Raw genomic sequence first — 27,779 nt, forward strand, 5'->3', positions numbered from 1 at the left:
AATGTGTGGACATAAGTTACCTGTCAAGTTGATTACCTGAGACACACATCTGTATAAAACAATCTAAGTGGGAAAAAAAAAAAACAGGTTTAATTTACAAGTGGATACAACATACCTGTAATAAAATCCATACGAAACAGGGTATCAATTTCAACCATTTCATTCACTGAATACGTATAAAAAAAAAAAAAAAACACGGTGATTGTTGTATCGAAGTGTTACAGATTGTGGTAGTGGTGGTTACTGCAGTGTTGACTGGTGGTCTTTAAGTACCGGGTTAATTACAGAGCAACGTAAATTTTTGAAAAAGAACATACGACAAACATTAAACTGCATTAATACACCAATGTAAATTAAAAAAATTTAAAAGTACATATAAAACATTAGGTAAACATAAGGTAAATAAGAGATAAAACATTAGAAGATATTAAACATTAGAAAACATAAAACATTAGAAAGTATTTAACAGGATATAAAATATGAGAAAACAAATATATAAAACATTAGGATATAAACATAAGACAAAACATGAGAAGCTATAAAACATTAAAATGTAAAACAAGTATAAAACATTCTAAGATAAAACAAAAAATGTTATAAATATAAAACATTAGGAATTATAAATACAAAACATTAGAATATAAAACATTAGAAAATATAAACATCAGAATGCATAAAACATTGGGTATAAAACATTAGAAATGAAACATTAAAATATAAAACATTAGATGGTATAAAACATTAAAATATAAAACAGAAGGTATAAAGCAAACATCAGAAGATATAAAAGATGAGAAGATATAAAACATGAGATATGAAACATCAGAAGATATAAAACATCAGAAGATATAAAACATTAGATGTAAAACATTATAAGGTATAAAACACTGGGCAGTATAAAGCAGTTTAAAACAATATGGTTGGCAGTTTAAATAAATTCAAGTGGCAGTTTCATACATTAAGCAGGACAGTACTACCTTGGGTGACAGTAGCCTCAGGCTGGTAGTGCCCCAGTGCTACCCAGGCTGGTAGTGCCCAAGTGCTACCCAGGCTGGTAGTGCCCAAGTGCTACCCAGGCTGGTAGTGCCCAAGTGCTACCCAGGCTGGTAGTGCCCAAGTGCTACCCAGGCTGGTAGTGCCCAAGTGCTACCCAGGCTGGTAGTGCCCAAGTGCTACCCAGGCTGGTAGTGCCCAAGTGCTACCCAGGCTGGTAGTGCCCAAGTGCTACCCAGGCTGATAGTGCCCCAGTGCTACCCAGGCTGATAGTGCCCAAGTGCTACCCAGGCTGGTAGTGCCCAAGTGCTACCCAGGCTGGTAGTGCCCAAGTGCTACCCAGGCTGATAGTGCCCCAGTGCTACCCAGGCTGATAGTGCCCCAGTGCTACCCAGGCTGAGTGCCCAAGTGCTACCCAGGCAGATAGTGCCCAAGTGCTACCCAGGCAGATAGTGCCCAAGTGCTACCCAGGCTGATAGTGCCCAAGTGCTACCCAGGCTGATAGTGCCCAAGTGCTACCCAGGCAGATAGTGCCCAAGTGCTACCCAGACAGATAGTGCCCAAGTGCTACCCAGGCTGATAGTGCCCAAGTGCTACCCAGGCAGATAGTGCCCAAGTGCTACCCAGGCAGATAGTGCCCAAGTGCTACCCAGGCTGATAACCCAAGCACTACCCAGGCTGTTAGTAGCCCCCAGGTATGAACAGCCCAGGTGAGCAGCACCCAGGTGTGAGCAGCACCTAGGTGTGAGCAGCACCCAGGTATAAATAGCCCACGTATGAGCAGCACCCAGATATAAACAACCCAGGTATGAGCAGCACCCAGGTGTAGCATCCTGGTATGAGCAACACTCACACCTCTTATTAAACAAACATGTTCCCAAAATATAAATCTTATAAACATCAGTTTAATATAAAATAAATATAACAGAAGGTAAAGTACATAGCAAGGAATACATGAAATATTAATTTACTTCATGTTAGTTGTCCTGGTTTAACTAACTACTTGCCCAATTTAAGTGTCATGAGGTTACTGCTGAAATCATTCAGGGGTTGAGAAGTTCAAACATCTTGCTGGGGTTGAGAAGTTCAAACATCTTGCTGGGGTTGAGAAGTTCAAACATCTTGCTGGGGTTGAGAAGTTCAAACATCTTGCTGGGGTTGTGAAGTTCAAACATCTTGCTGGGGTTGTGAAGTTCAAACATCTTGCTAGGGTTGTGAAGTTCAAACATCTTGCTGGGGTTGTGAAGTTCAAACATCTTGCTGGGGTTGTGAAGTTCAAACATCTTGCTGGGGTTGTGAAGTTCAAACATCTTGCTGGGGTTGTGAAGTTCAGATTTCTGTAATGATAAAATGCCCATTTCACTTGACTGTAATATGAAGCCTACCAAAAGGTAAATATTGGAAATACATAAGTAACACGGATTTGGGGCCCAGTCCCTGGATCCATTACATACCTCTAATCTGTAAATACCTTTGTAACTTGTCATGATTGTGACTAGACCTACCCAGAGTTCATTACCTTTGTAATTTGTGAGTTCATTACCTTTGTAATTTGTGAGTTCATTACCTTTGTAAATTGTGAATTCATTACCTCTGTAACTTGCTCAGCTATCAAAACTTTGGAGTCCAGTCCCTGGACCAATTATGTACCTCTAATCTTTTGACTACCGCCCACAGGATGGGTATGGGGTGCATAATAAACATATTAAACTAACTAAAACTTGTCAATGACACCAGTGAGAATATCACAGGAAAGTGCTAAACTCATGAGGTTCACACAGCACCTGGGGAATGAGAGGTAATCTGGTTTGAGCTAAGGGCAGTTATCTATAATTCTCTGGATCAAGAGCTTCACACTTGGGAATTATTATAATGGGGGAGAGCTAAACCCGTAAGATTATACAGCACGTGTGGGGGGGGGCATGGAAGGTATTCAGTCAGTTCAGGGAACTGGAGCACAGATCCAATTCACTAGACCAAGAGCCTCGTACCAGCATCAAGGGGTGATATTAGAGGAGTGATGTTCCACCACAAAGTAACATGGTCAATAGTCCATCATGATTCCTAACACCCTCACCATCATGACTTAATTCACCATCACTACTAGGAAATGAATGATGATTAAAGTGTTTCTTCTTTTCTGGGTCACTACCTCAGTGGGAAACGGCCGATGTGTTAAAAAAAAAAAGGGGGGGGGGGGAATTTTATTATAATCAAAAAGAAGCGCTAAGCCACAAGGGCTATAAAGGGAATTTTAAATACAAAATACTGTATAAATTTTGAAGCAGCATATTTTTTAATGGATTTTTAATAGCCTAATTAAAACAAATAAGGAAAAAAAGTGGCTTCAGTCAATATGTTCTGGATTTTAAAATGCACTGTGGAAATACACTAATTACTCTAGTTACTTTTATCAAGTTTAAAGTCTACTACATGAGGGTTTAATTAAGTTTGCATGTAACCTGTTGACTGTCAAGAATACTTGACAACCATCATAGAGATTGAAATTCAACATTTATATATAACCCTCTATATATAAAGTCCTTTCTAAAAGTTTCTCTTATACGCTTAAAGGTATATTTTTCGAATTTAATGTAAAAATTATGTACCAAAAGAACCTTAGAAAACACCTTTTATTGTACAGCAATAAAGGAATGGAACAGACTGCCTGCACATGTCAAAGCCACTCATAGCATGAACCAGTTCAAGAAGACTGCCAAAAGGTGTCTGATGAATGTAGCTACAGAAAAGAGGGGAATGATTTTTTATTTTTTAGCTAACACACGTGTAATTTTACCTTATTCTTAGTAATGAACCTCGTATTGTAGATAGTCTTAATGACCCTTGTGTAGTAGATATTCTTTTAAGTATGATAATAAGATGTTGCCTCGGGAGACGGCAGACTTGTCGAGGAGAAAAAAAAAATGTTATCTTCATTATAGAATAATAAGACATAACCTTAATATTATAATAATAAGGTAAAAGGACCCCATGGAAATAAGTCACTGACTTTTTTGGGTTATCACAGGTTCTCTACACATATGCTGTTATGTATGATAATCTAGGTAACTGTATTTGTGTATACCTGAATAAACTTACTAACTTACCTAACCTTATTATAACAAGCGCAATTTAATTTAGCAAGTTTACAATAATTTAATAAACAATGAAATATTTTTTCATTAGGTTCAGAATGATTTTTGCGAAATTATTGAATATACAAATTTTTGCTTGCCTTATTCAGCAAGAAGAGCGTCATTATTTAAGCCAAAAATCACAAGTTTTACCTATTCGGCATGACATCCTTATACACACACATACGCATCTCCACGGGGAAGTGTGTAAGCTGTGCATGTCTTAAGAGGAGAGTAAAATGCCGGGAGCAAGGGGTTAGTAACCCCTTCTTTTTAAATTTAGTAATGTATACAGGGAGCTTTCGTTTTTCTTTTTGGGGCACCACCCCGCCTCGGTGGGATACGACCAATTTGTTGAAAGAACACACACACACACACACTGGCTGTCTCCCACTGAAGCAGGATGACCCAAAAAAGAAACACTTTCACCATCATTCACAGCATCACTGTCTCCACATTAGTGCACAGATAAGACAGTTCAGATGTCATTCCAAACAGCAAATATCCCAAACCTCTTAAATTGTAGGCATTGTACTTCCACCTCCAGGACTCAAGTTCAGCTAACCTTTTTCCCTGAATACCTTCACAAAATATTACCCTGCAACTCAGTGTACACACAAAATAAAGCATCTGTTTCCACTACTCCACTATAAGGCAGATGACAAATTTTGTACCTCTATTAAACAAATGTGAATATATAACCAGGTAATCTGAGCTGTCTGACCCTTGTAGGTTTAGCGCTTCTTTTTGATTATAACTGATTATAATAAGTAGGTATTAAACCTCAGCAAACACCTCATAAATAAGTAACATATCTGGGCCACAAACACTTAATATTTGAGATACAGTGGACCCCCAGATTACAACATCATCGGATTACGTAAAATTCGGATTAAGTAAAGTTTGTGTCAAAATATTGGCTTGGTTAATGACAAAACTTGGTTAAAGTAGTTTGTCCCGAATGCATCCACGTGGATTGAGCAGCCCTGCCACTCCATGTACAGCCAGTGTGCCGTTCTTTACAAGCCAGTGAGAAAGATTCCACACGTATGTGTGATACATTTTGTATTATTCCATTGTTTTTTGTTTGTAACTGCTAAATAAGCCACCATGGGTCCAAAGAAAGCTTCTAGTGCCAGCCATGTGGTAAAGAGGGTGAGAAATACTATTGAATTCAAGAAAGAGATCATTGCAAAATATGAAAGTGGAGTGAGTGTCTCCAAGCTGGCCAGGCTGTATAACAAATCCCATATAACCATCACTACTATCTTGGCCAAGAAAAAGGCAATCAAGAAAGCTGTTGTTGTGAAAGGTGCAAATATGCTCACAAAACAGATCGCAAATACTCGAAGATGGAGAGATTGTTGTTGGTGTGGATCAACGAGAAACAATTATCAGGAGATAGTGTTTCGCAATCAACTAGACGTGAAAAAGCAAGGCAGTTGCATAATGATCTCATTAAAGAAAATGCCTGAAACTAGTGCTGATATTGATGAATTTAAGGCCAACAAAGGCTGGTTTGAGAGATTTAAGAATTGTAGTTGCATACACAGTGTGATAAGGCTGCCAGTTCTGACAAAAAAGCAGCTGAAAAATATGTGCAGGAATTTAAGGGGGCACATAGAGGCTGAACAATTAAAACCCCAACAAGTGTTCAGTTGTGATGACACAGGCCTGTTTTGGAAGAAAATGCAGGACCTACATTACTCAGGAGGAAAAGGCACTCCCAGGACACAAGCCTATGAAATACAGGCTAACTCTCATGTTTGGTAGTAATGCTAGTGGAGATTGCAAAGTGAATCCTTTACTCGTGTATCACTCAAACTCCCAGTGTTTTCAAGAAAAACAGTGTTATCAAGACTAAACTGTGTGTGATGTGGAGAGCAAACAGTAAGGCATGGGTCACGAGGGACATATTCTATGATTGGTTCCATGACGTGTTTGGCCCTACTGTGAAAAATACCTCCTGGAAAATAAATTGGAACTCAAGTGCCACCTGCTATTAGACAATGCTCCTGCTCATCCTCCAGACTTGGAAGACCGAATGGTGCCAGAGTTTAGTTTCATCAAAGTCAAGTTTTTGCCTCTGAACACCACTCCTTTCCTCCAGCCCATGGACCAGCAGGTCATTTCAAATTTCAAAAAACTGTACACTAAAGCAGTACATATTTTAAAAGTGCTTTGAAGTGACCTCAGACACTGAATTGACTAAGAGAGTTCTGGAAAAATCACTTCAGTATCCTCAGTTGCATAAACCTTATAGGTAAGGCTTGGGAGGAAGTGACTAGCAGGACTTTAAACTCTGCTTGGAGAAAATTGTGGCCAGAATGTGTACAAGAGGGATTTTGAATGGTTTGGGGGCTGACCCTGAGGAGCCTATGCCAGTTGTGGAATCTATTGTGGCATTGGGGAAGTCCATGGGGTTGGAGGTTAGTGGCGAGAATGTGGAAGAGTTGGTGGAGGACGACGATAAAGAGCTAACCACTACAGAGCTGCAAGAGCTTGAGGTGCAACATCAACAGACCACAGCTCAGGAATTTCCTTCAGATGAGGAGGAGGAGGAGGAGGAGGAGGAGGAGGAGGAAGTTTCCTTTTTCAAAGATTAAGGACATTTGTGCTAAGTGGATTGAAGTGCAAACCTTTATGGATGAACATCACCCTGACACAACTGTTGCAGGCCATGCTGGCAACATCTACAATGACAATGTTGTGTCCCATTTTAGGGAAATCTTAGAGATGCCAGAAACAGAGCTCTCTGGACAGATTTTTGGTGCAACAGGGGTCCAGTGACTCAAGTTGGTCCTAGTGCCATTAAACAACAAAGAAGGGAATTAACCCCTGAAAAGGACTTGCTACCTGAAGTCTTTATGGAAGGGGATTCCCCTTCCAAACAATAATGCACCTCCATTCTCTCCCCTCCTCCCGTCTCATCACTCATCAATAAGTCTTCAATAAAGGTAAGTATCATTTTAGTATTGTTTATTCTACATGTCTCATTGTTTTCTGTGTAGGAAAATGTATATTTCATGTGAAAAAATTATTTTGTTTAATACTTTTGGGTGTCTGGAACAGATTAATTGGATTTCCATTATTTCTTATGGGAAAATTAATTCGGATTACAACAGATTCGGCTAAAGACCCGCTCTCTGGAACAAATTAATGTCGTAACCCGGGGGTCCACTGTAAATTTAAGTTTAACAAAAAAAATCTTTTAAATCAAATCTGATTTACTCCTTTTAAAGGGAGAGTTCCTTAATGCTAGTGAAGGGCTCTTGATTCAAGGAACTGAATCAAGAGTCGATTGCAATAATCTCATTACTTCCCATTGTATGCCACCTACTGGTTTACTATGAAAAAAAAAAAAATAGTAACCCCATGGCCTGGCTGGCAAAGCTCTTGCTTCACACACAAGAGGGCCCAGGTTTGGTTCCCGGCGGGGTAGAAACATTTCGACACGTTTCCTTACACCTGTTGTCCTGTTCACCTACCAGCAAGTAGGTACCTGGGTGTTAGTCGACTGGTGTGGGTCACATTCTGGGGGGACAAGATTGAGGACCACAATGGAAATAAGACAGTCCTCGATGACGCACTGCCTTTCTTGGGTTATCCTGGGTGGCTAACCATCTAGGATTAAAAATTCAAACAAAATCTTAATAGTAAATGTCCTCATGAGGCAGTAACTGGTAGGCTTAATTGTGGACCCTCAATAATCGTAAGGCTCGAAAGTCGCAGTTTTCGGAAATCGAAACGTTTTTCATCAAAACATTGACTCGCAAATACAGTGGACCCCCGGTTAACGATATTTTTTCACTCCAGAAGTATGTTCAGGTGCCAGTACTGACCGAATTTGTTCCCATAAGAAATATTGTGAAGTAGATTAGTCGATTTCAGACCCCCAAACATACACGTACAAATGCACTTACATAAATACACTTACATAATTGGTCGCATTCGGAGGTAATCGTTATGCGGGGGTCCACTGTAGTCGTTTGTCCCCGACACGTACTCACGGCCCAGAGCTGCCTCGCACTCCCTTCCCAGCCAGTGTGGCATTGTTTACCAGTGAGTGACGGTCCCCTCACTTGTTCATACGAAATATTTCATAATACAGTGGACCCCCGGTTAACAATATTTTTTCATTCCAGAAGTATGTTCAGGTGAGAGTACTGACCAAATTTGTTCCCATAAGGAATATTGTGAAGTAGATTAGTCCATTTCAGACCCCCAAACATTCACGTACAAACGCACTTAAATAAATACACTTACATAATTGGTCGCATTGGGAGGTGATCGTTAAGCGGGGGTCCACTGTATTCCATTCATTTTAGTGCTTGCAACTGCTAAATAAGCTGCCATAGCTCCAAAGAAAGCTCCTAGTGCTAGGCCTTTGGTAAAGGTGAGAAATATGATTGAATTCAAGAAAAACATCATTGAACAATATGAAAGTGGCGTACATGTGGCCGAACTGGCCAGGATGTATAAGAAACCCCATACAACCATAGCTTCCAACGTGGCCAAGAAAAAGGAAATCAAGGAAGCTGTTTTTGCAAAAGGGGTAAATATGCCGACAAAAATGAGATCGCCAGTACTCGAAGATGTTGAGAAGTTATTATTGGTGTGGATAAATGAGAAACAATTAGCAGGAGAATGTCTTATGCAGTTGCTTTTTTGTGAAAAGGGTAGGGAGTTGCATGATGATCTCAAAGAAATTGCCTGCAACAAGTACTGATATTTGTGAATTTAAGGCCAGCAAAGGCTGGTTTGAGAGATTTAAGAACCATAGTGTGATAAGGCATGGCAAGGCTGCCAGTTCGGACAAAATTGCAGCTACAAAATTCTTAAGTGAATTCAAGGAGTACATATAGACTGAACAATTAAAACCTGAACAAGTGTTCAATTGTGACAAAACAGGCCTCTTTTGGAAGAAAATGCCAAAGAGGAACTACATTACTCAGGAGGAAAAGGGACTGCCAGGACACAAGCCTATGAAAGTCAGGCTGACACTCATGTTTTGTGGCAACGCTAGTGGGGATTTCAAAGTGAAGCCATTACTAGTGTACCATTCTGAAAATCCCAGAGCATTCAAGAAAAACAATATTATGAAGAGTAAATTGTGTGTGTATTGGAAGGCTAATAATAAGGCATGGGTCAGAGAAATTTTCGTAGAGTGGTTCAATGAAGTGTTTGGCCCCAGTGTGAAGAATTATCTCCTGGAAAATAAATTGGATCTCAAGTGCCTCCTGCTAATGGACAATGCACCTGCTCATCCTCCAAACTTGCATGACCTAATTCTGGAGCATGGGTTCATCACAGTAAAGTTCTTGCCCCCTAATACCACTCCTCTCCTCCAGCCCATGAACCAGCAGATCATTTCAAACTTTAAAAAACTCCACACCAAAGCAAAGTTTCAAAGGTGCTTTAATGTGACCTCAGACACACTTGACCCTAAGAGAGTTTTGGAAAGATCACTTCAGTATCCCCCACTGCATAAGCCTTACCTATAAGGCTTGGGAGGAAGTGACTACCAGGACTGAACTCTGCATGGAGAAAATTGTGGCCAGATTGTGTTCACAAGAGGGATTTTGAAGGGTTTGGGGCTGATAAGCCTATTGCAGTTGTGTAATCTATTGTGGCATTGGGGAGTTCCATGGGGTTGGATGAGAGTTTGGAGGATGTGGAAGAGTTGGTGGAGGACCACAATGAAGAGCTAACAACTGAGGAGCTGCAAGAGCTTCAGCTGAAACAGCAATAGACTGCAGCTCAGAATATTGCTGCAGAGGAGGAAGAGAGATGGAAGAAGTTGCCTTCAGAAATTAAGGAGATTTTTGAAATGTGGGGGTAGGATGGAAAGATTTATGGAGAAACATCACCCTGACAAGGCTGTTGCAAGCCATATCGGCAACATGTACAGTGACAGTCTTGGCCCATTTTAGGGAAGTTTTAGAGATGTCAGAAACAGAGCTCTCTGGACACTTTTTGCGAGACAGGACTCCAGCGACTCAAGTTGGTCCTAGTGGTATTAAGAAACAGAGAAGACAAGTAACCCCAGAAAAAGACTTGGTACCTGAGGTGTTGATGGAAGGGGGTTCCCCTTCCAAACAGTAAATTAATCCAATCTCTCTCCTCCTCCAGTCTTCTGTACACTAAAGAATTGCCAATAAAGGTAAGTGTTATGCTGTGACTCAAGAAATCACAATGACACGATTGCAAACAAGCCATACCCCCGGCCGGGATTGAACCCGCGGAGTTTTGAGACTATGACCGCGGGTTCAATCCCGGCCAGGGGTATGGTTTGTTATGCTGTTAATGTTTCAATCATGTCCTATTGTATTGTGTATGTATTACATCTATATTGCATGTAAAAAAAAATTTGTTTTAATTCTTCTGGGTGTCTGGAACGGATTAATTGTATTTACATTTCTTATGGGGAAAAGGATTCGAAAATTGTCAATTTCGAAAATAGTCACACTTCCAGGAATGGATTAATTATATATATAAAAAAGGGGGGGGGGGCTCAGTGTACTAATAAAAAGACTAGTGCAGTGGACCCCCACCTTTCGGCAACTACGACTTTCATGAAATCAGACTTTCAGCAACATTTTTCGACAAAATATAGCCTCGCGGTTCATGACTGACCTCGTGATTCAGCAACCATCTGGTATGCATCCGAACGGCATCCCAGCATCAACGCGCACACAAAGCCAGACTTCCGCACCATTCACACAGTGTGACCATCACCCCACGGGTTCGTACGATACATTTCATAATGCATTTGTTTTTTGTGCTTGGAACTGCTAAAGAAGTCACCATTGGCCCAAAGAAAGCTAATGCCAGCCCTTTGGTAAAGAAATTGAGGAACACGATTGAATTAAAGAAATCAATGAAAAATATGAAAGGGGAGTGCGTTTCAGAGCTTGTCAGGACATATGGCAAACACCATTTAACCAACACTTCGATTGTGGCGAAGGGAAAGGAAATCAAAGTTGATGTTGTTGTTGCAAAAGGGGTAGATATGCTGACAAGAGAGATAGAAAAATCCTTGAAGTGGTGAGGTTACTGTTGGTGTGGATTACCCAGAAACAGTTAGCAGGAGATAGTGTTATGCAGTCAATAATTTGTGAAAAGGTAAGGCAGTTGCATGACAATCTTGTAAAGAGAATGCCTGCAACAAGTGCTGTTTGTGATTTTAAGACCAGCAAAGGCTAGTTTGAGAGATTTAAGCATAGTGGCATACACAGTGGTAAGGCACAGCGAGGCTGCCAGTTGACAAAAAAAGCGGCTGAATAATATGTTCAGGAATTCAAGGGGTACAGAGACTGAACAATTCAAACCCCAACAGGTGTTCATTTGTGATGAAACAGACCCATTTTGGAAGAAAATGCCAAAGAGGACCTACATCACGGAGGAAACGGCACTGCCAGGACAAGCCTATGAAAGACAGGCTAGCTCTCATGTTTTGTTGTAATGCTAGTGGGCATTGCAAAGTAAAGCCTTTACTGGTGTATCACTCTGAAAATCCCAGGATGTTCAAGAAAAAGTGTCACCAAGGCTAATTTGAGTGATGTGGAAGGCTAACAGTAAGGCATGGGTCACTAGGGACATTTTCCTTGATTGGTTCAATGAAGTGTTTGACCCCAGTGTGAAGAAATACCTCCTGGGAAATAAATTGGAACTCAAGTGCCTCCTGGTAATGGACAATGCTCCTGCTCATCCTCCAGACTTGGAAGAGCAAATGGGGCAGGAGTTTCGTTTCATCACAGTGAAGTTCTTGCCCCTTAATACCACTCTCCTCTCCTCCAGCCCATGGACCAGGAGGTCATTTCAAACTTCAAAAAAATGTACAGCAAAGCATTGTTTGAAAAGTGGATATAGACTCATGAGAACATACAGAGAAGAACGACAAATGATTTAGTGTGTAAGGAATCTCCCATATAAAGATAGACTTAAAGCCTTAAATCTCCACTCTGGAGAGACAGAATGAGGGGAGATATTGAAGTGTATAAGTGGATGATGGGCATACACAAAGGAGATATTAATAAAGTACAGTGGACCCCCGGTTAACGATTTTAATCCGTGCAAGAGGGCTCATCGTTATGCGAAATAATCGTTATGCGAATGAATTTTCCCCATAAGAAATAATGGAAATAAAATTAATCCGTGCAAGACGCCCAAAAGTATGAAAAAAATTTTTTTTTACCACATGAAATGTTAATTTTAATACACACAAACTGAAAAAGGCATGCACAATTACATGACACTTACTTTTATTGAAGATCTGGTGATGATTGATGGGATGGGAGGAGGGGAGAGCATTATCTTCTTACTGTTTAGAAGGGGAATCCCCTTCCATTAGGACTTGAGGTAGCAAGTCCTTTTCTGGGGTTACTTCCCTTCTTCTTTTAATGCCACTAGGACCAGCTTGAGAGTCACTGGACCTCTGTCGCACAACAAATCTGTCCATAGAGCTCTGTACCTCCCGTTCCTTCAAGACTTTCCTAAAATGGGCCATAACATTGTCATTGAAATAGTCACAAGCACGGCTTGCAACAGCTGTGTCAGGGTGATTTTCATCTATAAAGGTTTGCAGTTCAACCCACTCTGCACACATTTCCTTAATCTTTGAAGTAGGCACAATGGATTCCACAACTGGCATAGGCTTCTCAGGGTTAGCCCCAAACCCTTCAAAATCTTTCTTAATTTCCATACTAATTCTCACCCTTTTTACCACAGGGTTGGCACTAGAAGCTTTCTTGGGGCCCATGGTCACTTATTTTCCAGAAACAGCACCGAAAATACTGTAATAATACGAAATATTCCGAGTGTATGCTTGGATGTTACCGCGGAGGCTGGCTGGTAAACAATGGGACGGAGCGGCACATGTGAGGCTGGCTGAGGGCACATTGGACGCGTCTCGGACGAAAATCGGTATGCGGGTTTTTAATCGGTATGCGGGGCAAAAATTTTGCGATAAAAGTAATCGTTATGCGGAAAAATCGCTATGCGATGCCATCGTTATGCGGGGGTCCACTGTACTGAGGGTGTCGAACCAGCTAAGAACCAGAAATAAGAAAGGAGGAACACTGCAGCAGGCCTGTTGGCCCATACTAGGCAAGTCCTTTGCAATCCTTCCCACTAACAAAATATTTGCCCAACCCAATTTACAATGCTACCCAAGAAATAAATTTTGATTCTATTTACTCATTATGCAAGACTCGCTCAAATCCAACCCCTCTCACACATGTATTTATCTAACCTAAATTTGAAACTACCCAACGTTTTAACTTCAATAACCCTACTAGGCAGACTGTTCCACTCATCAACTACCCTATTTTCAAACCAATACTTTCCTATATCCTTTCGAAATCTAAACTTATCTAATTTGAATCCATTATTGTGGGTTCTTTCTTGAAGTGATATCCTCTAAACCTTGTTTATATCCCCTTTGTTAGTACCCATCTTTCACTTATACACTACGATCATGTCTCCCCTCATTCTTTGTCTTACAAGTGAATGCAGTTTAAGAGTCTTCAATCGTTCTTCATACAGAAGATTTCTAATGCTATGTATTAATTTGGTCATTCTACGCTAGATATTTTCTAGTGAATTTATATCCCTTCTGTAATATGGAGACCAGAACTAAGCTGCGTTATCTAGGTGAGGCCTTACTAATCATGTATAAAGCTGTAAAATAACCGCTGGACTTCTTTTGCTTATACTTCTAGATATAAATCCCAGTAATCTGTTTGCTTTGTCACGTACGCTTAGGCATTGCTGTCATGGTTTAAGGTTGCTGCTTACCATAACCCCCAAATCCTTTTTGCAATCTGTATGGCTAAGTTCTACGTTATTTAACTGATAAGTACAGTGGAACCTCGCCTAACGAACGCATCGCATAACATTAAATCCGCCTAGCAATATATTTTAACGCAAAAAATTTGCCTTGGCTAGCGCTAAAAAACTTGCTCAACGCGATTCGTTCGAGACGCGTCCACATGCGGCCTGAGCCCACCTCACTTGTTCTATGGGTGCCAGTGTTTACAAGCCAGCCACTGCGGTCGCATCCAAGCATACAATCGGAGCATTTCATACCATCACAGCGTGTTTAGTGATTGCACCTGCAAAATAAGTCACCATGGGCCCCAAGAAAGCCTCTAGTGCCAAAGTGCCAACCCTACAGCAAAAAGGGTGAGAATTACTATGGATATGAAGAAAGAGATAATTGCTAAGTATGAAAGTGGAGTGCGTGTCTCCGAGTTGGCCAGGTTGTACACAAAACCCCAATCAACCATCGCTACTATTGTGGCCAAGAAAACAGCAATCAAGGAAGCTGTTCTTGCCAAAGGTGCAACTTTCTTTTCAAAACAGAGATCACAAGTGATAGAAGATGTTGAGACTGTTATTGGTGTGGAAAAACAAAAAAACAGATAGCAGGAGATAGCATCTCTCAAGTGATCATATGTGAAAAGGCTAGGAAGGTGCATGACGATTTAATTAGAAAAATGCCTGCAACTAGTGGTGATGTGAGTGAATTTAAGGCCAGCAAAGGTTGGTTTGAGAGATTTAAGAATCGTAGTGGCATACATAGTGTGATAAGGCATGGTGAGGCTGCCAGTTCGGACCAAAAAGCAGCTGAAAAATATGTGAAGGAATTCAAGGAGTACATAGACAGTGAAGAATTGAAACCCGAACAAGTGTTTAATTGTGACGAAACAGGCTTGTTTTGGAAGAAAATGCCAAGCAGGACCTACATAACACAGGAGGAAAAGGCACTCCCAGGACATAAGCCTATGAAAGACAGGCTTACTCTGTTGATATGTGCTAATGCTAGTGGTGATTGCAAAGTGAAGCCTTTATTGGTGTATCACTCTGAAATGCCCAGTGTGTTCAGGAAAAACAATGTCCTCAAGGCTAATTTGTGTGTGATGTGGAGGGCAAACAGTAAGGCATGGGTCACTAGAGACCTTTTTTATGACTGGTTACACCATGCATTTGCCCCCACTGTGGAAAAATTGCCTCCTGGAAAATAAATTGGACCTTAAGTGCCTCCTGGTATTAGACAATGCTCCTGGTCATCCTTCAGACGTGGCAGAGCGACTTTCTGGAGACATGAGCTTCATTAAGGTCAAGTTTTTGCCTCCTAATACCACTCCTCTCCTGCAGCCCATGGACCAGCAGGTCATTGCAAACTTCAAAAAACTCTACACAAAAGCTATGTTTGAAAGGTGCTTTGTAGTGACCTCAAACTCTATTGACTAAGAGAGTTTTGTAGAGATCACTTTTGCATCCTCAGTTGTGTAAACATTATAGGTAAGGATTGGGAGGAAGTGACTAAGAGGACCTTGAACTCTGCTTGGAAGAAACTGGCCAGAATGTGTAGACAAAAGGGATTTTGAAGGATTTGAGGCTAACCCTGAGAAGCCTATGCCAGTTGTGGAATCAATTGTGGCATTGGGGAAGTCCTTGGGGTTGGAGGTTCGTGGGGAGGATGTGAAAGAGTTGGTGGAGGACAATGAAGAACTAACCACTGATGAGCTGCAAGATCATCTTCAACAGCAAGAAGCCAGACCTGAATAAACTGCTCCAGAGGGGATAGAGAAATTGAGGAAGTTGCCTACTTCAAAGATAAAGGAAATGTGTGCAGAGTGGCTTGAAGTGCAAACCTTTTTTGATGAAAATCACCCTCACACAGCTATTGCAAGCCGTGCTGGTGACTATTACACTGACAATGTTGTGAACCACTTTAGGAAAGTCATAAAGGAACGGGAGGTACAGGCCTCTATGGACAGATATGTTGTGGGACAGAGGTCCAGTGACTCAAGCTGGTCCTAGTGGCATTAATTAAAAGTAGGGAAGTAACCCCGGAAAAGGACTTGCCACCTCAAGTCCTAATGGAAGGGGATTCCCCTTCTAAACATTAACACCATCCACACACTCCCCTCCTCCCTTCCCATCAATCATCACCAGATCTTCAATAAAGGTGTCATGTAATTGTATGTCTTCTTCAGTTTGTGTGTATTAAAATTAATATTTCATGTAAATTTTTTTTTTTTTCATACTTTGGGGTGTCAGGAACGGATTAATTTGATTTCCATTATTTCTTATGGGGAAAATTAATTCGGCTAACGATAATTTCGCCTAACGTTGAGCTCTCAGGAATGGATTAATATCGTTAAGCAAGGGTCCACTCTACTAGGGTTATGGACACTCCGAGCTTCAGAACCTTGCATTTACCTACACTGAACTGCATCTGCCACTTTTCTGACCAGGAATCGAGTTCGTCTAAATCCTCCTGAAGTTCCGTGACATCTAAGTTTGAATCAATTATCCTACCTGTTTGTGTCATCGGCGAATTTGCTCATATCACTAGTAATTCCCTCATCAAGGTCATTGATATACACCTACCATCCGACTTACGACCACTCAACTTACGACCGTGTTTTTTATGCCAAATTTCTGGGAAATAAACAACTATTTGTGTTGTACACAGTGTTTATCCTAAACCTTGTAGTATAAAACACAGTACTAACAACATAAAAAGTAAAGTAAAACATGAAATACCAAAATAAAACAATAAAATAGTCATTACAAAAATGTTTTGTTGATATTCAGTAGTAAAGTTCAACTTACGACCATTTCGACTTACGACCGGTTTCTCAGAACCAAACTCTGTCGTAAGTCAGATGGTAGGTGTATATTATAAACAGGCCCAAGACTGATCCCTGTGGAACGCCATTGGTTACAGATCTCCACTCGGATTTAACCCCATTTAAGCATACTATCTGCTGCCTATTGGCGAGCTATGACTATCTATGACAGCACTTTTTCCCCAATGCCATGAGCTGCCACTTTAACAGTCTCTGGTGCAGTACTCTATCAAAAGCCTTACTAATATATAAATAAACAATATTGAATTCTTTATCATGATCAACGGCCTCAAAAGTTTTACTGAAGAAGGTTAATAAATTAGTTAGGCAGGAACAGCCCCTCGTGAATCCATGCTGAGTATCATTAATCAAGCAGTGCTTATCGAGATGGCTTCTTATATCATCAGCTGGATAAATTTAGATTTAGAAAGGACATGGGTAAGTACTGGTTTTCTAACAGTTGTGGATGCATGGAACAATGTTCCCAGTAGGGTGATAGAGGCTAGGACCTTGGGTAGCTTTAAGAGGAGACTGGACAAATATACGAGTGGGAGGGGCTGGGTTTGATTGGTGTTTACCTGGAGAGAGTTCCGGGGGTCAACGCCTCCGCGGCCCGGTCTGTGACCAGGCCTCCTGGTGGATCAGAGCCTGATCAACAAGGCTGTTGCTGCTGGCTGCACGCAAACCAACGTACGAGCCACAGCCCGGCTGATCCGGAACTGACTTTAGGTGCTTGTCCAGTGCCAGCTTGAAGACTGCCAGGGGTCTGTTGGTAATCCCCCTTATGTGTGCTGGGAGGCAGTTGAACAGTCTCGGGCCCCTGACACTTATTGTATGGTCTCTTAACGTGCTAGTGACACCCCTGCTTTTCATTGGGGGGATGGTGCATCGTCTGCCAAGTCTTTTGCTTTCATAGTGAGTGATTTTCGTGTGCAAGTTCGGTACTAGTCCCTCTAGGATTTTCCAGGTGTATATAATCATGTATCTCTCCCTCCTACGTTCCAGGGAATACAGGTTTAGGAACCTCAAGCGCTCCCAATAATTGAGGTGTTTTATCTCCGTTATGCGCGTCGTGAAAGTTCTCTGTCATTGGGTAAGGGAGTTAATTCTTGGGTAGCTTTGGGTAGAGGTCGTTCTGATAAAGACTTGCCTTGTATGGGCCAGTAGGCCTTCTGCAGTGCTCCTCCGTTGTGTTCTTAAGTGCTTTGAAGTGACCTCAGACACTGAATTGACCCTAAGTGTGTTCTGGAAAGATCACTTCAGTATCCTCCATTGCATAAACCTTATAGGTAAGGCTTGGGAGGGAGTGCCTTGTAGGACTTTGAACTCTGCTTGGAGAAAATTGTGGCCAGAAAGTGCACAAGAAGGATTTTGAAGGGTTTGGGGCTAACCCTGAGGAGCCTATGCCAGTTGTGGAAAGTATTGTGGCATTGGGGAATTCCATGGGGTTGGATGATGCGAGTTTCGGATGTAGAAGAGTTGATGGAGGACCACGATGAAGAGCTAACCACTACAGAGCTGCAAGAGCTTCATATGCAACAGACCACAGTTCAGGAAATTTCTTCAGAGGAAGAGATGGAGAAAGGCACCTTCAAAGATTAAGGACATTTGTGCAATGTGGACAAAAATGCAAACATTTATGGATGAACTTCACCCTGACAAAGCTGATGTAGGCTGTGTTGGCAACATGTACAATGACAATGTGGTGTCCCATTTTAGGGATGTTTCAAGGAAATGCCAGAAACAGAGCTCTCTGGACAGATATTTTGTGCAACAGAGGTCCAGTAACAAGCTGGTCCCAGTGCCATTAAAAAAAAAAAAAAGTGAAGTAACCCTAGAAAAGGACTTGGTACCAGAAGTCTTTATGGAAGGGGATTCCCCTTTCAAACAATAGTGTATCTTTTTCCTCTCCCCTCCTCCAGTCTTCCATCCACCCAGAAGTGGTAAGTGTAATATTTTATATAGATACTTGATTTCTCATTGTTTTCTGTATTTATAATAAAAAAAAAGTGTTACAACACAAGGGCTTTTCTGTATGTAAATATTTGGAGAAAAAAAAAATAATATTTTTGGGTGTCTGGAATGGATTAATTGGATTTCCATTCTTTTTTATGGGGAAAATGGTTTTGCCATTCATGAATTTCAACTTCCAGCAGACTCTCTGGAACAGATTAATCATGAAATTCGAGGCTCCACTGTACTAATTACAATATTACTATTCAGAAAAGTAATATTCTTATTACTATTATTAAATATTATACCTATTTTATAAAGTGTCAAACCTAAGAGAAATATATAAAGAAATTTTAAAGACTAGCAATGAGTATCATATTTCATATACTATAACGATTTTATATTTTAATGGAACGTACTGCAAACACCATTGATTTATTGGGTTTAAAGCCTATTACTACACGGTCATGATTTATTAGGTTTAAAACCTATCTACTACACGGTCATGATTTATTGGGTTTAAAGCCTATCTACTACACAAAGATGATTTATCTATTGGGTTTAAAACCCATCTACTACACAGATTTATTTATTGGGTTTAAAGCCTACTACACAATGGCCATGATTTATTGGATTTAAAGCCTATCTACTATAGTCACGATTTATTGGGTTTAAAGCCTACTACACAAAGGTCATGGTTTATTTATTGGGTTTAGAGCCTACTACAAAGGTCATTAATGATTTTTTGGGTTTAAAGCCTATCTACTACACGGTCATGATTTATTGGGTTTAAAGCCTACTTCATGAAGGTCATGATTTACTGGGTTTAAAGCCTATCTACTACACAAAGGTTAAGATTTATTGGGCTTAAAGCCTATCTACTTCACGAACTTCATGATTTGCTGGGTTTAATAATCAAAAAGCGCTAAATCCACTAGGGTATTGGGTTTAAAGCCTATTTACTACATGGTCATTAAGGCTGCATGTAACCTATGCACCACCTGTCAAGAATACTTTTAATGCCTAAAATATTAACCAAAGTCCAGTAATATTCAACAGGTGTTTAGCTTTAACTCATCGCAAAATTACCAAAAAGTTCACAAGTCAATTTTTAAATGGGTCAAGCATTATAACCATAAAGAAGCGCTAAACCTACAAGGGTCACACAGCCATTAGGATCTCAAAGGGTCATACCCCCCCCCCCCCCAAAAAAAAATACAAAATTAGGCTTTTGGAAAATATGAAATTTAAACAGATTCCCGTAACACAAGTCTTGCCAAACACTGGTCTCTCCAACACAGGTCTTGCATCAACTTATTAAAAAATGGCAACTGCAAAAAATTATACTATCAACTTTAAATCGTAGTTTACTAAAATACTAAACATTAAAATCAGAAATTACAAAAAACTTACATATACTGACATTTAAATCTTAGTTTACTAGAATAACTCAAGGCATGCACCATACTAGTATCCATGGTAACAAAGTCGTAAGTGGTAGTGAAAAATGGTAAGGTCATAAAAGTGGTAGTGACAACATTAGTAAAGTGACAAATGGTAAGGTCGTATAAGTGGTAAAGTGGTAGACAAATGGTAAAGGAACAATTAATAACTGATCACTTATGTGATAAACGTTACCACTCACCATAAAGACTAACAGTTACTGCTGAACTCCTCTGCTTCAACTGGAATAAAAATTTCTCGATTATTTAACAGAATTACTTCAGATATGCATATGCACTGTTTATATTACCATGTAAATTCATTATTATAAATAACCAGTAATTTAGGAGAAATAAAGGAAAATATTTCTTACCACAGGAGAGCTTGCCCTCACTCCTCCCGCGCAAAACTCGAGGAGGCGCGCGCCAGTTTGTGGGCTCCTGCACCACCACTACTGTGACGTAGGAGTCTCTGAGCGTTCTCATTGGCTGATCAACAGTGACGTCACGCCTGCTGGGTCTTGGCGCTCGAGCCCGTGACGTCAGGCTAAATCTAGGTTGTAATTAGCTGCTGCTTCCCGCCAACTTAGTAACTTGCGTTTTGATTGCTGGTGATAAGATGGACTCTTGATCCAAGGATTTGGAACAACCTTAACCTAATAAAAACAAATTTATAATGTAGAAATATCTCTCGATGCATATATACAGAGAACAAGTACATATATACACATTGATAACTATATACATAGACATTTCAAGTTTACATCAATCCCCATAGCCTCTGGGGAATGGAATATATCCATGGCATGTGGGGAATGGAATATATCCCCCATACCCCGGGGAACAGAATATATCCCCCATAGCCCGAGGAATGGAATATATCCCCCATAGCCCGAGGAATGGAATATATCCCCCATAGCCCGAGGAATGGAATATATCCCCCATAGCCCGAGGAATGGAATATATCCCCCATAGCCCGAGGAATGGAATATATCCCCCATAGCCCGAGGAATGGAATATATCCCCCATAGCCCGAGGAATGGAATATATCCCCCATAGCCCGAGGAATGGAATATATCCCCCATAGCCCGAGGAATGGAATATATCCCCCATAGCCCGAGAAATGGAATATATCCCCCATAGCCCGAGGAATGGAATATATCCCCCATAGCCCGAGGAATGGAATATATCCCCATAGCCCGAGGAATGGAATATATCCCCCATAGCCCGAGGAATGGAATATATCCCCCATAGCCCGAGGAATGGAATATATCCCCCATAGCCCGAGGAATGGAATATATCCCCCATAGCCCGAGGAATGAATATCCCCCATAGCCCCTGGGGAGTGGAATATATTCATGACTACTGAGAATGGTGGCTCAGATTCCTTGGATCAAGATCCTTTCACCATGGCTATGGTCCAGAAATTTAAAATAATTGACCACTTAAGTGGTAGTGAATGGTAAAGTGACAAGTTACAACTGACCATAAAAGATCACATGTAAGGGGTAAAATGACATTACAACCTAACACCACTTAGTGGTAGTGAGTTACAACCAGTTACTATAATTGGTAGTGACATAACTTACCAATTATTAGTGGTACAGTGGCAAGTTACAGCCACTTATGTAAGTGGTACGTGACAATTGACAACCACTTACGTAGACAAATTACCACTTACCATATTTCACAAAATTATTACTTCAGATATATATTTATATAACCATGTAAAAACAGTGTAAACGACCAGTAATTTTGATGAAACTAGGATAAAATGGTTACCAGAGTGCGCACCCTCCCACGCCACCACCAGCCTGTCATGTAGGAGCTGCTGAACAGTGATTGGCTGATCGACAGTGACATATATATGGGCAAGTGATGTCACGAATACCGATTGGCTGCTGGGTCTTTGCGCTCGAGCCCGTGACGTCATATCTTAACTCTAGACTAATTGGCTGCTGCTTCTGCCAACTTAGTACTTGGCTGTGGCCAGGACAGGTTGAGCTCTTGATCGAAGAATTTGGAGCACCCTTAATAAAAGCAACTATATGTAGAAAGCCCAGAAATGAGAATATTTTATATATATTCTGAATATCTCAAAGTATATACACCGAGAACAAGTATATATAAATTGAGGTGTATATATATGTATATATATATATATATATATATATATATATATATATATATATATATATATATATATATATATATATATATATATATATATATATATATATATATATATATTAATAATCTTGAGGTTAATGATGAGCTTGGGGAGAGTGATCACAAATCACTCAGTTTTAACATAGCATGGAATTCCCCTAATAATGGCAATCAAGTCTCCGTCCCTGACTTTCGCTTGGCTGATTTCATAGGACTGAAAAATTACTTAGGTGGGCTGAACTGGAATGACCTGACTAGGGGTCAGGTAGGTGGTGATGGTTGCCGATATGATGCTTTCCAGGGCATAGTTCTAGCTGCTCAGTCAAATTATGTTCCAAATAGGGAAATCAGATCAAACAAAAATGATCCTAAATGGATGAACAATAGATTAAAATATCTGGTTGAGCTCTTGATCGAAGAATTTGGAGCACCCTTAATAAAAGCAACTATATGTAGAAAGCCCAGAAATGAGAATATTTTATATATATTCTGAATATCTCAAAGTATATACACCGAGAACAAGTATATATAAATTGAGGTGTATATATATGTATATATATATATATATATATATATATATATATATATATATATATATATATATATATATATATATATATATATATATATATATATATATATATATTAATAATCTTGAGGTTAATGATGAGCTTGGGGAGAGTGATCACAAATCACTCAGTTTTAACATAGCATGGAATTCCCCTAATAATGGCAATCAAGTCTCCGTCCCTGACTTTCGCTTGGCTGATTTCATAGGACTGAAAAATTACTTAGGTGGGCTGAACTGGAATGACCTGACTAGGGGTCAGGTAGGTGGTGATGGTTGCCGATATGATGCTTTCCAGGGCATAGTTCTAGCTGCTCAGTCAAATTATGTTCCAAATAGGGAAATCAGATCAAACAAAAATGATCCTAAATGGATGAACAATAGATTAAAATATCTGATTGGTCAAAAGAGAGGCATATATAGGCAAATCAAAAGAGGAGAGGGGCAATTAAGAAATCGATATATTCAGTTAAAGAGAGAAATAAAAAAGGGAATTAGAAAAGCAACTAGAGATTATGAGGTTAAAGTTGCAAGAGAATCGAAGACTAACCCAAAAGGATTCTTTCAGGTATACAGAAGTAAGATCAGGGACAAGATAGGCCCACTCAAAAGTTCCTCGGGTCAGCTCACTGACAGTGATAAGGAAATGTGTAGAATTTTTAACACATACTTCCTCTCAGTTTTTACACAGGAGGATACCAGCGATATTCCAGTAATGATAAATTATGTAGAACAGGACGATAATAAACTGTGCACTATTAGGGTCACAAGTGACATGGTCCTTAGGCAAATAGATAAATTAAAACCTAACAAATCCCCAGGCCCTGATGAACTGTATGCAAGGGTTCTAAAGGAATGTAAAGAGGAGCTTAGCACACCTTTGGCTAATCTTTTCAACATATCACTACAAACTGGCATGGTGCCAGATAAGTGGAAAATGGCAAATGTGATACCTATTTTCAAAACAGGTGACAGGTCCTTAGCTTCGAACTATAGACCAATAAGCCTAACCTCCATAGTGGGAAAATTTATGGAATCAATAATTGCCGAGGCAGTTCGTAGCCACCTTGAAAAGCATAAATTAATCAACGAATCTCAGCATGGTTTTACAAAGGGGCGTTCCTGCCTTACGAATTTATTAACTTTTTTCACTAAGGTATTTGAGGAGGTAGATCATGGTAATGAATATGATATTGTGTATATGGACTTCAGTAAGGCTTTTGACAGGGTCCCACATCAGAGACTATTGAGGAAAATTAAAGCACATGGAATAGGAGGAGAAATTTTTTCCTGGATAGAGGCATGGTTGACAAATAGGCAGCAGAGAGTTTGCATAAATGGGGAGAAATCAGAGTGGGGAAGCGTCACGAGCGGTGTTCCACAGGGGTCAGTGTTGGGCCCCCTGCTGTTCACAATCTACATAAACGACATAGATGAGGGCATAAAGAGCGACATCGGCAAGTTTGCCGATGACACCAAAATAGGCCGTCGAATTCATTCTGACGAGGACATTCGAGCACTCCAGGAGGATTTGAATAGACTGATGCAGTGGTCGGAGAAGTGGCAGATGCAGTTTAATATAGACAAATGCAAAGTTCTAAATGTTGGACAGGACAATAACCATGCCACATATAAACTAAATAATGTAGATCTTAATATTACGGATTGCGAAAAAGATTTAGGAGTTCTGGTTAGCAGTAATCTGAAACCAAGACAACAGTGCATAAGTGTTCGCAATAAAGCTAATAGAATCCTTGGCTTCATATCAAGAAGCATAAATAATAGGAGTCCTCAGGTTGTTCTTCAACTCTATACATCCTTGGTTAGGCCTCATTTAGATTATGCTGCACAGTTTTGGTCACCGTATTACAGAATGGATATAAATTCTCTGGAAAATGTACAAAGGAGGATGACAAAGATGATCCCATGTATCAGAAACCTTCCCTATGAGGATAGACTAAGGGCCCTGAAACTGCACTCTCTAGAAAGACGTAGAATGAGGGGGGATATGATTGAGGTTTATAAGTGGAAGACAGGAATAAATAAAGGGGATGTAAATAGTGTGCTGAAAATATCTAGCCTAGACAGGACTCGCAGCAATGGTTTTAAGTTGGAAAAATTCAGATTCAGGAGGGATATAGGAAAGTACTGGTTTGGTAATAGAGTTGTGGATGAGTGGAACAAACTCCCAAGTACCGTTATAGAGGCCAGAACGTTGTGTAGCTTTAAAAATAGGTTGGATAAATACATGAGTAGATGTGGGTGGGTGTGAGTTGGACCTGATAGCTTGTGCTAACAGGTCGGTTGCCGTGTTCCTCCCTTAAGTCAATGTGACCTGACCTGACTAGGTTGGGTGCATTGGCTTAAGCCGGTAGGGACTTGGACCTGCCTCGCATGGGCCAGTAGGCCTTCTGCAGTGTTCCTTCGTTCTTATGTTCTTATGTTCTTATATACACTAGACCCTCGTTTGGTAGACAGTTTTGAAACTACCATTAACCATTTGGGACTAAGTGACCCGGTTTTGCGCTTCCTAGCGCGCGTTTTACACATTGGCGACAAGAACGCAAGAGTTAATGGCGCCAATTGAGCGCACATGCTGCGCCGTGGCATTTACGGGAAAGCGCTAAACCCGTTAGGGTCATACAACGCCTGGGGAATGGAAGTCACTACTGGAAATAGTGGTTCAGATTCCTTGGATCAAGATACTTCCCGTCAAGGTGATATTAAAGGCCACTTCCAGAAAATATAAAAAAAACTAACGATCACTTATTTAGGTGACAGCGTAAAAGTTAAATTATAATTGACCACATACAAGTGGTCTTGTGATGCCATACTAAACCACTTAATTGGTGATAAATTACAAAACCATACACGGCCACTTAGTTGACATAAGTGGCAAGTTACAACCATAAACGACTATTAAGTGGTAAAACATGAGTTACTACACATCTCTTACAATTTGTAGACATAACTTGCCATTTAGTGCCAGTGACAACTTATATAAGTGGTACATGACAATTTACAACTACTAAAGTGGTGACATTAAGTTACCATATTTTGCAGCATTACTACTTCAGATATATACACTATATTACCATGTAAAAACAGTGAATGACAAGTAAATTAGGAGAAATATGGGGAAAATTCTTACCGAGGAGCGCGCGCTGACGCCGCCTCCCGAGCATGACTTGAGGCAACAGTTTACGCACACCACCACCACTGTGACGTTGTCTCTGAGCGCTGACTGGCTCGTCATATGACGTCACGACTGCTGATTGGCTGCTGGGTTTTGGCGCTCGAGCCCGTGACGTCATAGGTTAAATCTAGGCTGTAATTGGCTCCTGCTTCCCGCCAGCTTAGTAACTCTCGTTTTCATTGGCTGTGCCCAGAGCGGTGACATGCATACACCTGGCTGGTAATGGGCTCTTGATCCAAGGATTTGGAGCAATCTCCCCTAATAAAAACATTAATGTAGAAATAGCCTAGAATAAATTTCAATGTTCCTAACATGTATTATAAATATTAGCGTCAATTTATCGGCGCACATTACTGCGCCTCTATAAAGTGTTACAGGGGCGTTATTCTAAACGACCACTTAAGTGATAGTGACAGCTTACTAGTGACAAGTTAAACTTTCCACATGTAAGTGGTAGTGACAAGTTACAATTCAAGTGGTGGTGACAATTTACACTAAAACGACCACTTGTTAGTGATGTTTCAACCGATCAAAAACTAGCACTTGTAAGTGGTAGTGACAATAAATTGACATAAGTGCAAGTGACATTATAATATAAAGTTAGCACTTACCATGAAGGTTGATAACAGTTGCTGTTGAACTTAGGGGTTTCAACAAAATTAATTGGAACAAAATCAGTAATTCCGTAATTTTATTGAATTACTTTAAAAGATATCTATACTGTTTATATGACCATGTAAAAGCAATAATTAATGAAAATAACGAGTAAATTAGCGACATAAAAGAAAAATGCTTACCAGAGGAGCGAGCACCATCACGTCATCTTCTCCTGCGCATGACTGAGGCGCCAGTTTACGCGGGTTTGTGCAACACCTCCACACTGTGACGTAGGAGCATCTAAGCCCTTTCATTGGCTGATGAACCGTGATGTATACATCATCAACAGTAACGTCACAACCCTTGATTGGCTACTAGATCTTGGCGGTCGAGTCTGTGACGTCATAGGTTAAATCTAGGCTTTAATTGGCTGCTGCTTCCCGCCAACTTAGCAATTCTCGTTTCGTTTAGCAGTGGCTCTTGGTCCAAGGATTCAGAGCAACATTTCCCGAAGAAAAAAAAAAGAATGTATACACTCGTAGTGTACTTTACTCCCTAATTTGAGTTATAAGGAATTCTGCCCCTTAGTTTAGAGACGACTTCCAACCTTAATTAATGACCGCTAGGATTCAAGCCTAACTGAATTTGAATTATCCAACGATTTATTCACAAACCTCATATTTTTTTGCTGTTGCTCTTTTTGCTGTGGTTGCTGCTGTTGCTATGCTGCTGTGGTTGTTGTTGCTATTTTTGCTGTGGTTGCTGCTGTTGTTATGCTGCTGTGGTTGCTGCTGTTGTTATGCTGCTGTGGTTGCTGTTGCTATTGCTGTGGTTTCTGTTGTTATTGATGTGGTTGCTGTTTTTGCTGTGGCTGCTGTTCTTGTTGCTGTTGTTACTGCTGTTCTTGCTGTTGTCATTACTGCTGCTCTTGTTGCTGCTGTTCCTGTTGTTTTTGCTGTTATTGTTACTGCTGCTCTTGTTGCTGCTGGTAATTCTGTTCAAGCTAACAGTACAGCTGCTACAGATGTTACTGTTGTTGCTGTTGCTGCAGGTAGTGAGGTCACTACTGCTGTTCCTGTTGCT

The 27,779-nt window shown here is 40.4% G+C and overlaps 1 protein-coding gene and 1 long non-coding RNA gene across 8 annotated transcripts in view; one reads left to right on the forward strand and one right to left on the reverse strand.

The window, feature by feature from the left end:
- LOC128703690 (serine-rich adhesin for platelets-like) overlaps positions 1-27,779 on the forward strand; it is a 616,714-nt gene that overhangs the window by 234,309 nt on the left and 354,626 nt on the right. The gene's annotated exons all lie outside the window — the stretch shown is intronic.
- On the reverse strand, positions 145-27,002 carry LOC128703596 (uncharacterized). The gene is made up of 5 exons (XR_008409318.2): positions 26,897-27,002; positions 26,055-26,357; positions 20,541-20,822; positions 20,370-20,409; positions 145-2,330 (listed from the first exon to the last, which is right to left on the reverse strand). It is a non-coding gene; the product is annotated as an uncharacterized lncRNA (long non-coding RNA).

This window comes from Cherax quadricarinatus, chromosome 76, assembly GCF_038502225.1.
Source record: "Cherax quadricarinatus isolate ZL_2023a chromosome 76, ASM3850222v1, whole genome shotgun sequence".
In the NCBI taxonomy this organism is placed as follows: Eukaryota; Metazoa; Arthropoda; class Malacostraca; order Decapoda; family Parastacidae; genus Cherax; species Cherax quadricarinatus.